Genomic DNA, 11,974 nt, shown 5'->3' on the forward strand with positions numbered 1-11,974 from the left:
GACTCCCAGAGGGGGCAGAGACGCCCTGGGCGGGCAGTGCCCCTGGCACGCGCGGGCAGCAGCCTTGGGTCCCCAGAGACCCGGTGGCCACTGGCCGTGGCTTCTCTGAAAGGCCGTGGGAAACCAGAGCTACTGCCACGAGAGCAAAGAGGGGCAGACGTTGTCCGGAGCTCAGAGGGAAGAGAAACTCCCGGGTCGGCTAAAGGCCGGGGCGCGCCACCTCAGACTCCGGCAGGATGCCCTAAGGAGGACCAATGATCGGATAAGCGATTGCTGAAAGCCACCGTGGCTCCTTTCCGTGGGCTGGCGAGGCTGGCAGACCACCCGACGCCAGGAGGGATGCGAGGGGAGGTCCTTGAAGGCCGCCAGCCCGCCGCCCGTCCAGAAGGTCCCGAGGGAGTGGATGACGGCAGTGTTTGCTCGTCGAGCCAGGCCGGGCCCATCCCTGCCCGCAGGGAGCCTGCCCTCTGACGGGGATCGGCCCCACGCGGAGGAGAGCCGGGGAGGGGTGAGGGGGCCGCGGGCCCTGGCAAGGAAGACCCGGTGGGGGCCGAGCTCTCGGGGCGGAGTCCGAGAGAAGCGTCCCAGGAATCTGGGCCGAGACACTGTTTAACCCTTTTTATCAGGGCCTTCGATAAGGAGTAGGAGCCTTCTGAGGGCAGGGCCCCGGCCCCCGCCCCGCAAGCCCCTTCCTCACTGGCCAGGGAGGGAGCTCTGGGCTCTCTCTGGCCACTGGGGGCCCGGCCTGTCTCAGGTGGGAGTGGGGGGGGCTGATGTTCTGGAAACTCTGAGCACTCCCCGGCTCTGGGGACTCAGGCTCACACAATGGGGACTTTGGCTGGGAGCCTATTGCTAATTAGGGGCGGCCATGGAGGCCTATTTTTAAGGGCACTTCCTCTTCATCCCAGATGACCTCTTCCTTCCCTCCTTCCCCTGGGGAGGCTTCAGGGCCAGGGATTATCCCGGCCCGGCTTCCCCGGCCCAGCTTCCCTGGCCCAGCTTCCCCTGCTTGGCTTTCCCAGCCCAGCTTCCCCAGCCCCGGCCCAGTTTTCCCAGCCCAGCTTCCCCAGCCCCGGCCCAGTTTTCCCAGCCCAGCTTCCCCAGCCCCGGCCCAGTTTTCCCGGCCCAGCTTCCCCGGCCCGGCTCTCCTGGTGCAGCCCCATGAAGCAGAGGCCCGATCCGGGCCAGGAGCCCACAGGTCACATTCCAGGATGTAGCCAGTTCTAGAGGGGGTCTCGTGGCCTCTCGAGGGATTTCATGATTCCCCAGCCCCGCCCTCCATGACCCTCACAATCCGTCCTGGTCCCCCCACCCCCCTCCTTCCTTTCCAATAATCCTCCAGGACTACAACGGGGCTGGGGCGAAACCCTTCCCTCCTCCTGCCTCTCTCTCCCTACCCCGCAGCCTCCGTGGCGCCCTGACCTCAGGTTCATTGGCCCCAAGCCCTCCCTTCTCCTCGAGCCCCCCAGAATCTAGGGAGGCCGGTGGGTGGGCAAGTCTGTTGCTGCCCCTTCCCCGCCACCTCTCCCTGCGCCCACAGCTCGGCCTGGCACAGCGCCCACTGGCTGTCGCTCTCGGCCCCTCCTGCGGGCCTCCCGGCTGCTCAGCGGCACCTCACAGGTCAGTGAAGCTGGCTTTGAGTCACCTTTTGGGTGACCGTGGGTCAGCCATTCTTCCCCAAGACTCAGTTTCCTCACCTGTAAAATGGGGTCGGTGTCCTTGTGTCTTCAGGATTATGGAGAGAACGCTTTCCAAACACCTCAGAAGGGAGCATGACTCTCATCCTGTCCCTGACCTGGGGTGAGCCCGGGGTCCCTGCTGCCCACCTGTGGTCTGGGAGCGGCGTGCCCATTGCCCCTCCCCCCATGGCCCTTTCCCTGAGACTGCAGAGGCCTCGGCCTCCAGGAAGCTCCCCTGGCCTCCCTGACCTTCGTTGGTCCTTTGGGCCACTCTGACCAGGGAGGCTGGTCCTCTCAGGCCCGAGGCCCCCCCCGCCATCCTTCGAGGCCCAGGAGGAGCCCCCACTTAGACAAAAGGACCCCCTGTCTTCTGGGCCTCTAGTCATCTCCACCTCCCTGCGCTGGCCCGGGTTGTGCCTCCTACCTGGCATGTCCTACGTCCTCCCCTCCAGCTTGAACCCCGGGGTTTTGGCTGCTCCTCCTGCAGCCTCCCTCTGTGCCCCCCAGCCAGTTCCTCCCGGGGCTTCTATTTTGGAGAGGGGTCCAGGCCAGTGCCCCTGAGGTGTGGTGCCCCCAGATCTCACACCATTCTCTCTGCCCTCCCCCTTTTCACAAAAGAAGCCGCTGGAGGGCAGGCGTCAGCTCTGCCTCCGTCCCCAGAGCCTAGAATAGTGCCTGCACATAGTAGGTGCTTTGTGAATGCTTGTTCCTCCCCTCCCATCCTCTTCCTCTGAGGCCCAACTCTGGGGACCCTCTTTATCAGCCTGGGTGAGCGGGCCAGCCCGTCAGCTGCACCCCCGTGTTCCTGGGGCTGTCCTTTGCCTCCCCCCATTATGCGTCAGTATGCTGGGTGGGTCCTGGCCCTCCTGCAGGGACAGAGTCCTCAGGCCGGGGCTTCTGCCTCCTTGGACACAGAACCGGGATCTCACAGGATCCAGGCGGCAGAGACTGGAACTCAGGCCCTCTGCCTGCCAAGCGAGGTGCCTTTGACCGGACGTGATGAAAGCTCTGACCCTTTCGCCACAAATTGCGGCGGGCGCCCGGGATGCCCTGGAGAGGAGCTCGGTGGTGGCCCCCTTGGGGTCTGTTGCTGATCTGGGAGATTAGCCCCCACTTGTGGGGCCCGAGATTCAGGATCCCCAGCGCCCATGGCCACTCCGCGGGGGGGCCCCTCACTGCTCAGGAGGAATCCCGAAGCTCGTGAGTCTCTCCCCAGATGGGGCCGCTCTCAACTCCCCAGCGCCCAGAGGCAGCGGCAAAGTGCCCGCAGTGGGCACTGCCCATTACACAGACTCCGTCTCTGTCCTGCGCCCTTCTTTCTGTCAGGAGGGAGGCAACCCTGCTTTGTCCCAAGGCTTCTGGGGGAGGAGGCGGCGCCGGTGCGGAGGGAGCCCCCGACTCCCCAAACATGGAAAGGAGAGAGTGCTGGCAGCGGGCACCTGTGCCCACAAACACACGTGTAACATGTGCACACAGTGTGTGTGTGAGTGTGTGAGTGAGCGTGTGTGAGCGAGCATATGTGTGTATGTGAGTGTGTGAGTGTATGTGAGCATGTATGTGTGTGTGAGCGTGTGTGTGTGTGTGAGCGTGTGTGTGTGAGTGAGTGTGAGTGTGTGAGCATGTGAGTGAGTGTGTGAATGTGTGTGTGAGTGAGTGTGTGAGTGTGAATGTGTGTGTGAGCATGTGAGCCTGCGTGTGCACGGGCTGGTGGCACAGACCACCCTGGCCCCCTGGAGATGTGGTGGCCCTGGAGGAACCCGGGTACACTGGAGAGCAGGGCCCGACATCCTGGACAGGTGAGGGGAGAGGGAGCTTGGGCAAGCCTGAGGAGGAGCAGAAGGCCCCGGGCTAAGGCTGCAGGAGCTGCTGGAGTTCTCCCGAGTCCCAGGCCTGAGCGGCCACAGGGAGGCTCCAGACAGGAGGAGGTTATAGGTGAAGGCCGCCTGGCCTCCCAAACCAAAAGGAGAGACCCAGAGCCGGGAGGCAGAGCCGGGAGGCAGAGCCGGGCCTTCCCCAGGCCCGTCCCCGGGCCTCCTCCTGCCTCAGCAGAGAGAGCTGGGGCCCGCAGTGGCCGGGCCGGGCCCAGGGGCAGGGGATTGGGGCTACCAACGTGGGGCGGGCCGAATTCTGGGACCTGCAGGCTCTGGGCCTCCCTCTGGCTGTCTCCGCTTCTGCCCCCATTTTCCTCTCTCCCGGCTCTCGGTCTCCCCGCCCGAAGAATGGAGGGAGAGGCCAGCTCCAGTTCCATCCCGGCTCGTCCATTCCAAGCTCAGGGCGCAGGCGGGGGGTGGGGGGGGGCTGGTTCCAGGCCGCGCGTCCGGCCTGTGGGGGGGCCAGGGGCAGCCTTTGTTTCCAAGAGGACGGGCTCCCGCGGCTCTCGGCCCTCGCCCTGCGCCAAAACAAGGCCCTCATGAGCTTTCGCGTCCAGGAACCAGAAACATGTGGATTAAATTTCCCTCTGACACAAACATGAGTTTGGTGGAAACCGGAGTCGGGGGGAGAACGGAGGCCGAAGCCAGAGCCGAGTCCAGCCCGCGGGAGGCGAGGACCCTGAGGCTCCCTAGCAGGGAGTGGAGCCGGGGGCTTCAATCCGAGCTCATAGGCCCCCCACCCTCACCCCAGCACAGGGCCCAGAGCTGCCATCTCGGCCCCACGGATACCCCCGAGACCTGTGGAAGTCAGACAGACAAGGAGGGAGCCCGGCCCAAGCAGGCCCTGCCGAGCTTTCAGTAGGAGCAGTGCTCTGGGAGAATGGCGGGGTGGGGGCCCTAGAACATGGGGCATCAGGTCTGGGGGGCCGAGAACGCGGGCGTCAGGGCCTTCTCGGCTCCTCCACGGCTCCTAGGGCAGCCGCCTCTCCTGGACACTTGGTTCTTCGGCTCTCCTCCCTCTCCGACCTCGGCCTCCTTTGCCGGATGGAGGTCGCAGCCTCTGGCCCTGGGCGTCCCTCAGGCTCCATCCTGGGCCCTTCCCTGTGTCACCTGCTGGGCCCCCATCCCCCCTGAGGATGATCCCCAGCCCTTATCTCTCTCGGGCCCCCTGGCCTCCCTAACCAAGGCGCTCATTGGACATCCAGAACTGGAGGTTCCTTCAACGCCTTTGTCTCTATATCCCCCAAACCGAAGTCCTCCTCTTCCCCCAGAATCCTCCTCCATTGCTGAGCTCCCTCCTTACTTTTGGAGTCTCCTCCGCCAAGTCCCCCAGAGGTTCCCGGATGTCCCCCTCAAAGCCTCCCTTTCTCTTCCTCCTTCCACCTTCTCCGGCTTTTGTCTCTGCTCCCTTCCCTCCTTCGACCCTGCCCCCACCCCGGGGCAGACCCTGTGCCCTCACCCCCGGATCTCTGCCCTGGAGGGGTCTCCCAGCCCTGCTCCAACTTCCTTTCACTCACCAAAGGAATCTTCCAAAAGTGCCTGTCAGACTGTGCCCCCCTCACTCACTAAACTTGGGTGGCCCCTTATGACCCTAAAATCTCTTTCTTTCCCTAAGCCTCACTTTACCCATCTGTAAAATGGGGAGATTGAAGTTTTTTTCCTAGCTCCAATCTCCGACGGACCCTGTGCGCTCCTGACCCGGCCTCCGCCCGGGCCAAGTGGGCATCCCACGTGGGCCGTCCCCAGCCCCTTCTTTGTCCCTGCCTGAAGGCAGGGGCCGGCCCTGCAAGGGGAGGGGGTGTGGTTGCGCCCAGCTCAGTCGCTCCTGCTTCCTGTCCCCGGCGCTGCCCCCGCTGCCCCTTAGTCTCAGCCTTGGCAGAACAAAGTGGTCCCTGATTCTGGGAATCCTCTTGTCCCCATGGCGACGCCGGCCCGGGAACAGCCCGGCCTGAAGGTGGCACGTAGGGGCTCCTGGCGCCCAGGCCTTTGGAATGAGCTTCCTGGAATTGCACAGGGTATTAGAGCCCGCTCCCTGCCTGGCCGGCCGGGTTTCCATGGGATCGGAGATTTGTGTGCTCCGCCAGGATTACCTGGTGGCCCACGGGAGAGGGGGCTGGGCCAAACGTTGGCCGGGGAAGAAGGAACGGGGGAATCTGGTGCATCTGAACCAGACTGAGGCCTCTCTCTGGGCACCTCTGCCCCTGCCCCTGCCCCTTCCCTTAGCTCTGCCCCTGCCTCTGCCCCTGCCCCTTCCCTTAGCTCTGCTCTTGCCTCCTCTGTCCCCTTCTCCCATATTAATCTTAGGGCCTCCACCTCCCCCAGCCTCTCTCCCTAACTAGGGCCTGAGGGAATAGATGTGGCCCCAGCTTTGCCCCTTCCTGGCCCTGTGACCCTCCCCGAGGGTCTTCCACCCTTCCTGGGCCTCCCGGGGGTCTCCAGGCCTGGGATCTGCTCTTCAGTCCGGTTCTATACAAGACAGTCATGATGAGATTTTACACGCTCACTTTGGGCCAGGAAGGGCAAATGCAATTCCTCAAGATAGAAGTGGAAACTGAGGCAGAGATGGAGAGGCCCAGGGTGTCATCAGACCTCAGACTCCAGGAGCTGAAGGAGATCTAGCCCCACTCTGAAATCCACAGGCCCTGCCCCTCCCCCCCTCCCCCCCCCCCATGGATGGCCAGCTTCTTCTTGGAGACCTTAAGTGACCTCCTCCAGGCTCTTTCCTTTCCCTTCCCCCCACCTGGAGTGGAGCACCCACTGCTTCTGCTTCCCTCCCTGTCCCAGGCCTTTGACCACGGGTCCTTCCCCTTGTGTGTGTGCTGGAGCTCCCAGTCTGGGGTCCCCTAGGACCCTTCTCAGTAAGGGCACAGTAACAGCAATATTGTTGGAAGAATGACATCGATACCATGGTCACTTTCACCCTTTTTCTTCTGCTTTGGTCCTCTCATTTTTCCCAGTTCTGCTTTTTTCCTTGTTTCCCCCCCCCCCACCTTCTGCTTTTTCCCTTTTATTTGCCCCCCTATTTTTTCCTCTCGTTTCCCCCATTCTGCTTTTTTCCTCTCATTTCCCCCGTTCTGCTTTTTTCTCTCGTTTTTCCCCCATTCTGCTTTTTTCCCGTTCTGCTTTTTTTTTCTTCTCACTCCCCCCCGTTCTGCTTTTTTCCTCTCATTTTTTCCCCTGTTGGGCTTTTTTCTCTCCCAACATGACTCACAAAGAAATGTGTATTTTAAAAAATCCGTGTAGAACCAGGAAAAGAAAACAGTTTTTAAAAAGAATTGAGTGAATATTTGTATAAAGTAAAAATACAACCACGGAATCCTGACACTCAGAGAACTTCTGAAATCCATAGCACTGACCCTAGTGGCGCCCCAAGGACCCACGCAGATGGGCTGCGGACAAAGGGCCGGGTCCGACTGGGTCTGCTCTGCGGGCCAAAGGCCCGAGTTGTGCAACCGAGAAGACGGAGAGTGAGCTCATTCCCTCCCCATGACCAGCCACATGTTGGCAGAAAGCTCCTGGAGGAGGTAGCCAGGGCGTAGGGGAGCCAGAGAGGGCTCAGGGGAAGGAGGTTCTCGGGTGAGGAGTCAGGAAGGTCACGATCCGGGGGGCACCAGCCTCCCAAGGAGTCCCGGAGGTGCTGGGGCTGGGAGGCTCCCCCAGGGCACACGAGGAGATGGACAGACTGCTGCGAGGGCCCGAGGGCTTTCCAGTGGAGGCCCCCGGGCCTCCCCAGCCTCTTCTCTAGAGCAGAAGTCTGTGTCCCCAGTGGGGGAAGCTCCCCACAGTCACCCAAGCTCTCCTCCTCCCCATCTGACCCTTCCTCCTCAGCTCCGAGTGGATCTCCGTTGGCGACGCCTCAGTCTGGGGGAGTCCCCGAGGTTCTGTCCTGGCTCCTCATCCCAGGGACTCTCTCACTCCAGGGGCTCGTCAGCACCCCCGGGGGCAGGACCGTTGCCTGACCCCACCCTTCCCATTGCCTCTTGGCCATCCTGACCTCAGCCTGTCCCAGAGCGGGCAGACTCTGCAGCCCCACGGCCCTGGCTCTTCCCACCCTCCAAGGCCATTGGGGCCCTTCAGGCTTAAGTCCAAGCTGTCATCCTTGACTCTACCCTTCCTCGCCCCCCACCCCAAATCCAATTTATGTCCATCAGTGGTCCTTCTGTTGCAGCTACCGTGAGATCCAAGGCAGGGGCTGCTGGGGGTTCCTCCCTGTCTGGTCTTCTCCACTTAACTGGCCTCCGTGCTTCCAGGCCTCCATGCTCCCCGGCCTCCATGCTCCCTGGCCTCTGTGCTCCCCGGCCTCCTGGCTGCTGCTTGCATGGTCCCTCCATGCCCTGCACTGGGAGATCCCTCTCGGCCTCCCGCGCTGTCCTGGCAAAGCCGCCCCACCTCCCGATGCCACGAAATACTGGTTTGTGGTGTTGCCCGAGAGGGGACTCTCTGGGGTCCTTCGCCTCTTGTTGTCCGACCGCCCAAAAGGCCGACAAACTGTGATTCAGATGATCGGTCATTTTGCATTAAAGGAAACTGAGTCCAGAGAGTCTTGTTTCACCGTAGTCCTCAGGGAGGCGGAGATGGCTGCTTTGCCCCTGCCTCGGTTATGGGCCTGATCGGCTCGTGGCTGCCGGGGCCTGTCCTGAGGCCTCTGGCCTTGGAGGCGCTTCTGTCATGGATCCTGGGGCTCCCAGGGAGAGCCCTGAAGAGCATGGGGATAGGACCGATAATTAGTTATTGTTTGCCCTTTGAGGGAACCCACCCCTGCACCCCAGACTCCCTAGAGCCTGGGAAGCAGTGCAAGGCCTGCTGGGAAAGCAGGATGGGGCTTCAGTGCTCCCCCTCCTCCTCCCCGGCACCTTCCCTCAGGTGCCGACCTGACTTCCGAGCAGGCTCCGACTTGTCTGCGCACGGCCCGCACAGGGGGAGCACGGCCGGCCGAGCCCCAGGAAGGCGCCCCTGCGCACGGGCTGCCGGCACCCCACTGCCCCCCAGGACCGTTGTCGATGGGCAACGTGCCTCGGCGGCTGACAGTGCTGCCAGATGGTCAGACACGGCGGGAGCCCGGACCCCGCGGGCAGGTTCCCCCGCTGACCTTTGGACAACGGGAAGGTGCCCACGTGGACACGGGGACGTGATTGGGTGGGGCCGGCGCGGTTCAGATGAGCTGCCCCAGATTCTGGGATGTGACCGCAGACCCACGGGAGGGAGTTTCAGCTTCCCACAGGGGGGCTGCCCAGTGCTGAGCCAACCCCCCCTAACAGGGAGCGAGCTCCCCGTCCCTGGAGGGATGTCCTCCTTTCCGGGGGTGCTGCTTCCTGTAAGGGGCGCTTCTCCAGCTTTTTCTGGACCATCTTTCTCAAGCCCATGAGGAGCTTCACCGCTCGTAAACTCGTGGAAGCGCTTTCTGTCTGTTGACCGGCACAGTCTTTAGCCCCCTTTACAGATGAGAACACTGAGGTTAGCCGGCTCACACAAGCAGCCCGCTGATGTCTGAGGCAGGACTTCGGTCCGACTCTAAGGCCTCCTGTGTGGGCCTGTGGCCCGAGCAGGAGGCCCCCCTGGCCACACCTGCCCCCCTCGCCCCCCCAGCCCCCCAGGCCCCCTGGCCCCCCCAGCTCCCTCATCCCCCCAGCCCCTCTGCCCCCCAAGTCCCCCCTGGCCCCACCTACCCCCATTGGCCCCCCTAGCTCCCCTGGCCCCTCTGCCCCCCTCAGGCCCCCCCCTCAGGCCCCCCCTGGCCCCGCCTGCCCAGCATGGGGGAGAGCGCAGATATTCTTATCAGCGGGGCCGCGGGCTTGGGCCCGGGCCACGAAATAGCTCGAATTCCTGCTCTGGGCCACATCTGGTACTGATGGAGGTGAGGGCCCGGATCGCCAGAATCTCGCCGACCTCGGCCCGGCCTCTGGGGCTCGGCTGCCGGGGAGTGGGAGGGGCCTTCAGTGGGGTCGTGTTGGGAGTGCGGGGAGTGCCCCCCCGTCCCACTCGTGCCGCCCCCCGGTCCCCGCGGTTCCCAGCCTCAGTCTCCTCCTGGCGGCCCCTGAAGCCGCGCCGGCCCCCGCCCCCCCCGGTCCGGCCAGAGGCCTAGTGCCGGCCCTCCAGCGAGGGGCTTCCTCTCCCCCTCCCCGAGTCACTGCAGAACCCTCCTCCCCGGCACACACCAGGTCCCGTACCTGGGCCTGAGCCGGCGCGCCCGGCCCCAGGAACTGTGGGAAGGAGGCGGGGAGGGCTGAGCCTGGGCCCCCTTCCCTCTGGCCCTTCCAGGTGGCTCAAATTCTGGGGACCCACCTCCCGGGAAGGTAACAGGGGTGGACGAGGCAAGGCAGACAGGCTTCCTGGTGGCCCCTGGGACCATGGTACTGGGCTGGAAGCCAGGGCCTGTGGGGAGGGTGAGGAGGGGATAGGGGCCGTCCCCAGCGTTGCAGCATCGAGCGAGAAGGGGGGTGGGGAAGGAGGAGGGAGGGGGGTCTCAGATTCCCCAAGAGGAAGGGTTCTAGGGAGAGAAGAGAATCCACTCATTTTCAGGTGGGGAAATTGAGGCCCCTGGGAACAACCGGGAAACGGCAAAGCCAGGATTGGAACCCAGGGCCTCCCAATCCAAACGTGGGCAGGCAGGAAACTGGCCAGGGACGGGCCCAGGTGGCCACAAGCGAAGGGCTGACTCTCCCTTTGTCCCCAAACCCGCCCGAGGTGTTAGACAAGCCTTCTGTGCCCTCCCGGCCGCCCAGAGGGGCATCTGGGCATCGGGACGGGCCCCCGGCCTGAGCATAGGGTCCCTCACGCCCCCTCCCAGGGCCTGAAACCCCCCAGCTACCCACATGGGCCCCAGCCCCGGCTGGCTTCCTCGGAGCCCTCGAGGAGAAGCTAGCTGTGGGAGGGAAGGAGGAAGAGGGGAGGGCAAGGAGGGAGGAAGAGGGAGGAGGAGGGCTGGTGCTCGCTTGCCAGTGTAAACAGATTGTTTCTGTCTGCGAGGGTGGGATGGGGGGGGGTGGGGCTCCCTTGTCTTTGGCTTTTGTTCTGCTCAGAAAAAAGGCCCAAATGTGGGTCACAAGCGCACAAACAGGCCCTCACTGGCTGCCCGGATGGAGCTGGGCCACCGGGGCCCAGCCCCGAACAGAGGGAGGCTGCTCCCGAAGTTCTCCTGCCCTCGGCCTGCCAGGGGCTGGCTGGGACCCCATCGGACGGGGTTCAAGACCTCCCTGGGGACTTTGGGAGAAGGCAGGAGTGCAGACGGCAGGCTGGGAGTGAGGGGCATGAGATGGGCAGCCTGCCTCGGGCTGCTGGGGGGGGCTGACCTGGAGAACAAAGGGGCGGGCGGGGGCTGCAGTGATCCAGGCGCGGGTGACAGGGTCTGCAGCAGGGGCTGAACTAGGGAGAAAGCACAGAGCGGGCCCGGCCTGGGTTTAAAATACGAGTGGGGCTGACCGGCTGGGGACGGGGAGGGTGGCGAGCCTTCTGAGGGTAGAGGGGCCTGGGAAGGAGAGAAGCCCCAGGGGAGAGGGAAGGGAGGGAGACAGGAGGCGACGGCCCCATTTTGGACATGTCAGGGGTCTAAGGGACACGCAGTCAGGCACGGCCCCCCGCAAGGGCGATCAGAGCTGCTCCCCAGTGCCCCTGGCTCTGCCCCCCGGAGGCTTCCCCGGGCCCCGGAGCCCCTCTCCTTCAGGCCCAGCTTGGACCCGAGGCCTCCGTGGTTCCTCCTCGTCCACAGACTCGGAAGCCTACTTGCTCCTCGGTAGCCTCCTGTACGCCCCTGCTTCCTTTCTCATGCCCTGGGCCCAGCCTCCTCTCCGGGCCGGCCGAGGCCTGACTGCAAGGGGTGACTGCCTTCCAGCTGGGATTCTAGTTAGGGAGGGGCGGGTGGTCACCAGGGTCTGAGGGGGGAGGCGGCTCTGAGAAGTTTGGGGAGACATTGGCCGGGGACACGGCGGCCCCGAAGCCACTTCAGTCTTGGACTGCAGCGAGAGAGCGCCTCAGCCCGGGTCACATCTCAGCAGGAGGAAGAGGTCCAGTTCTGGGCCCAAGTGCGGAAGGACACTGCGGGGGATCCGGAGGAGGGGCAGGAAGGGGCTCAGCCCTGTAGTCGGTCGGTCAGTCAGTCAGTTGGTCAGTCAGTCGGTCAGTGTCAGTCGGTCAGTGTCGGTCTGGCAGTTGGTCAGGGGGTCAACAAGTCAGTGGGGGGGGGCGGTGGTTGGTCCCATGTTTATCCCAGAGGTGGTCCCAGAACAACCGGAAGTGAAGGAGGTGAGTGGAGGGGGATCCGGGACTGGGGCTCAGCAGGATGCCAAGGAATAGATGCGGGAGATGGCGGCTCTCCAGAGGTGAGAGAGGGAAGGGAGGGGACAATAGCGGGTCAGGGGAGATGGGGCCCTGGTGACCAAGAGGAAAAGAGTTAACAGTGAACCCAGGTGATGGAGACGAAGACTGAAA

Source organism: Sarcophilus harrisii, chromosome 6, assembly GCF_902635505.1.
Source record: "Sarcophilus harrisii chromosome 6, mSarHar1.11, whole genome shotgun sequence".
NCBI classification, from domain to species: Eukaryota; Metazoa; Chordata; class Mammalia; order Dasyuromorphia; family Dasyuridae; genus Sarcophilus; species Sarcophilus harrisii.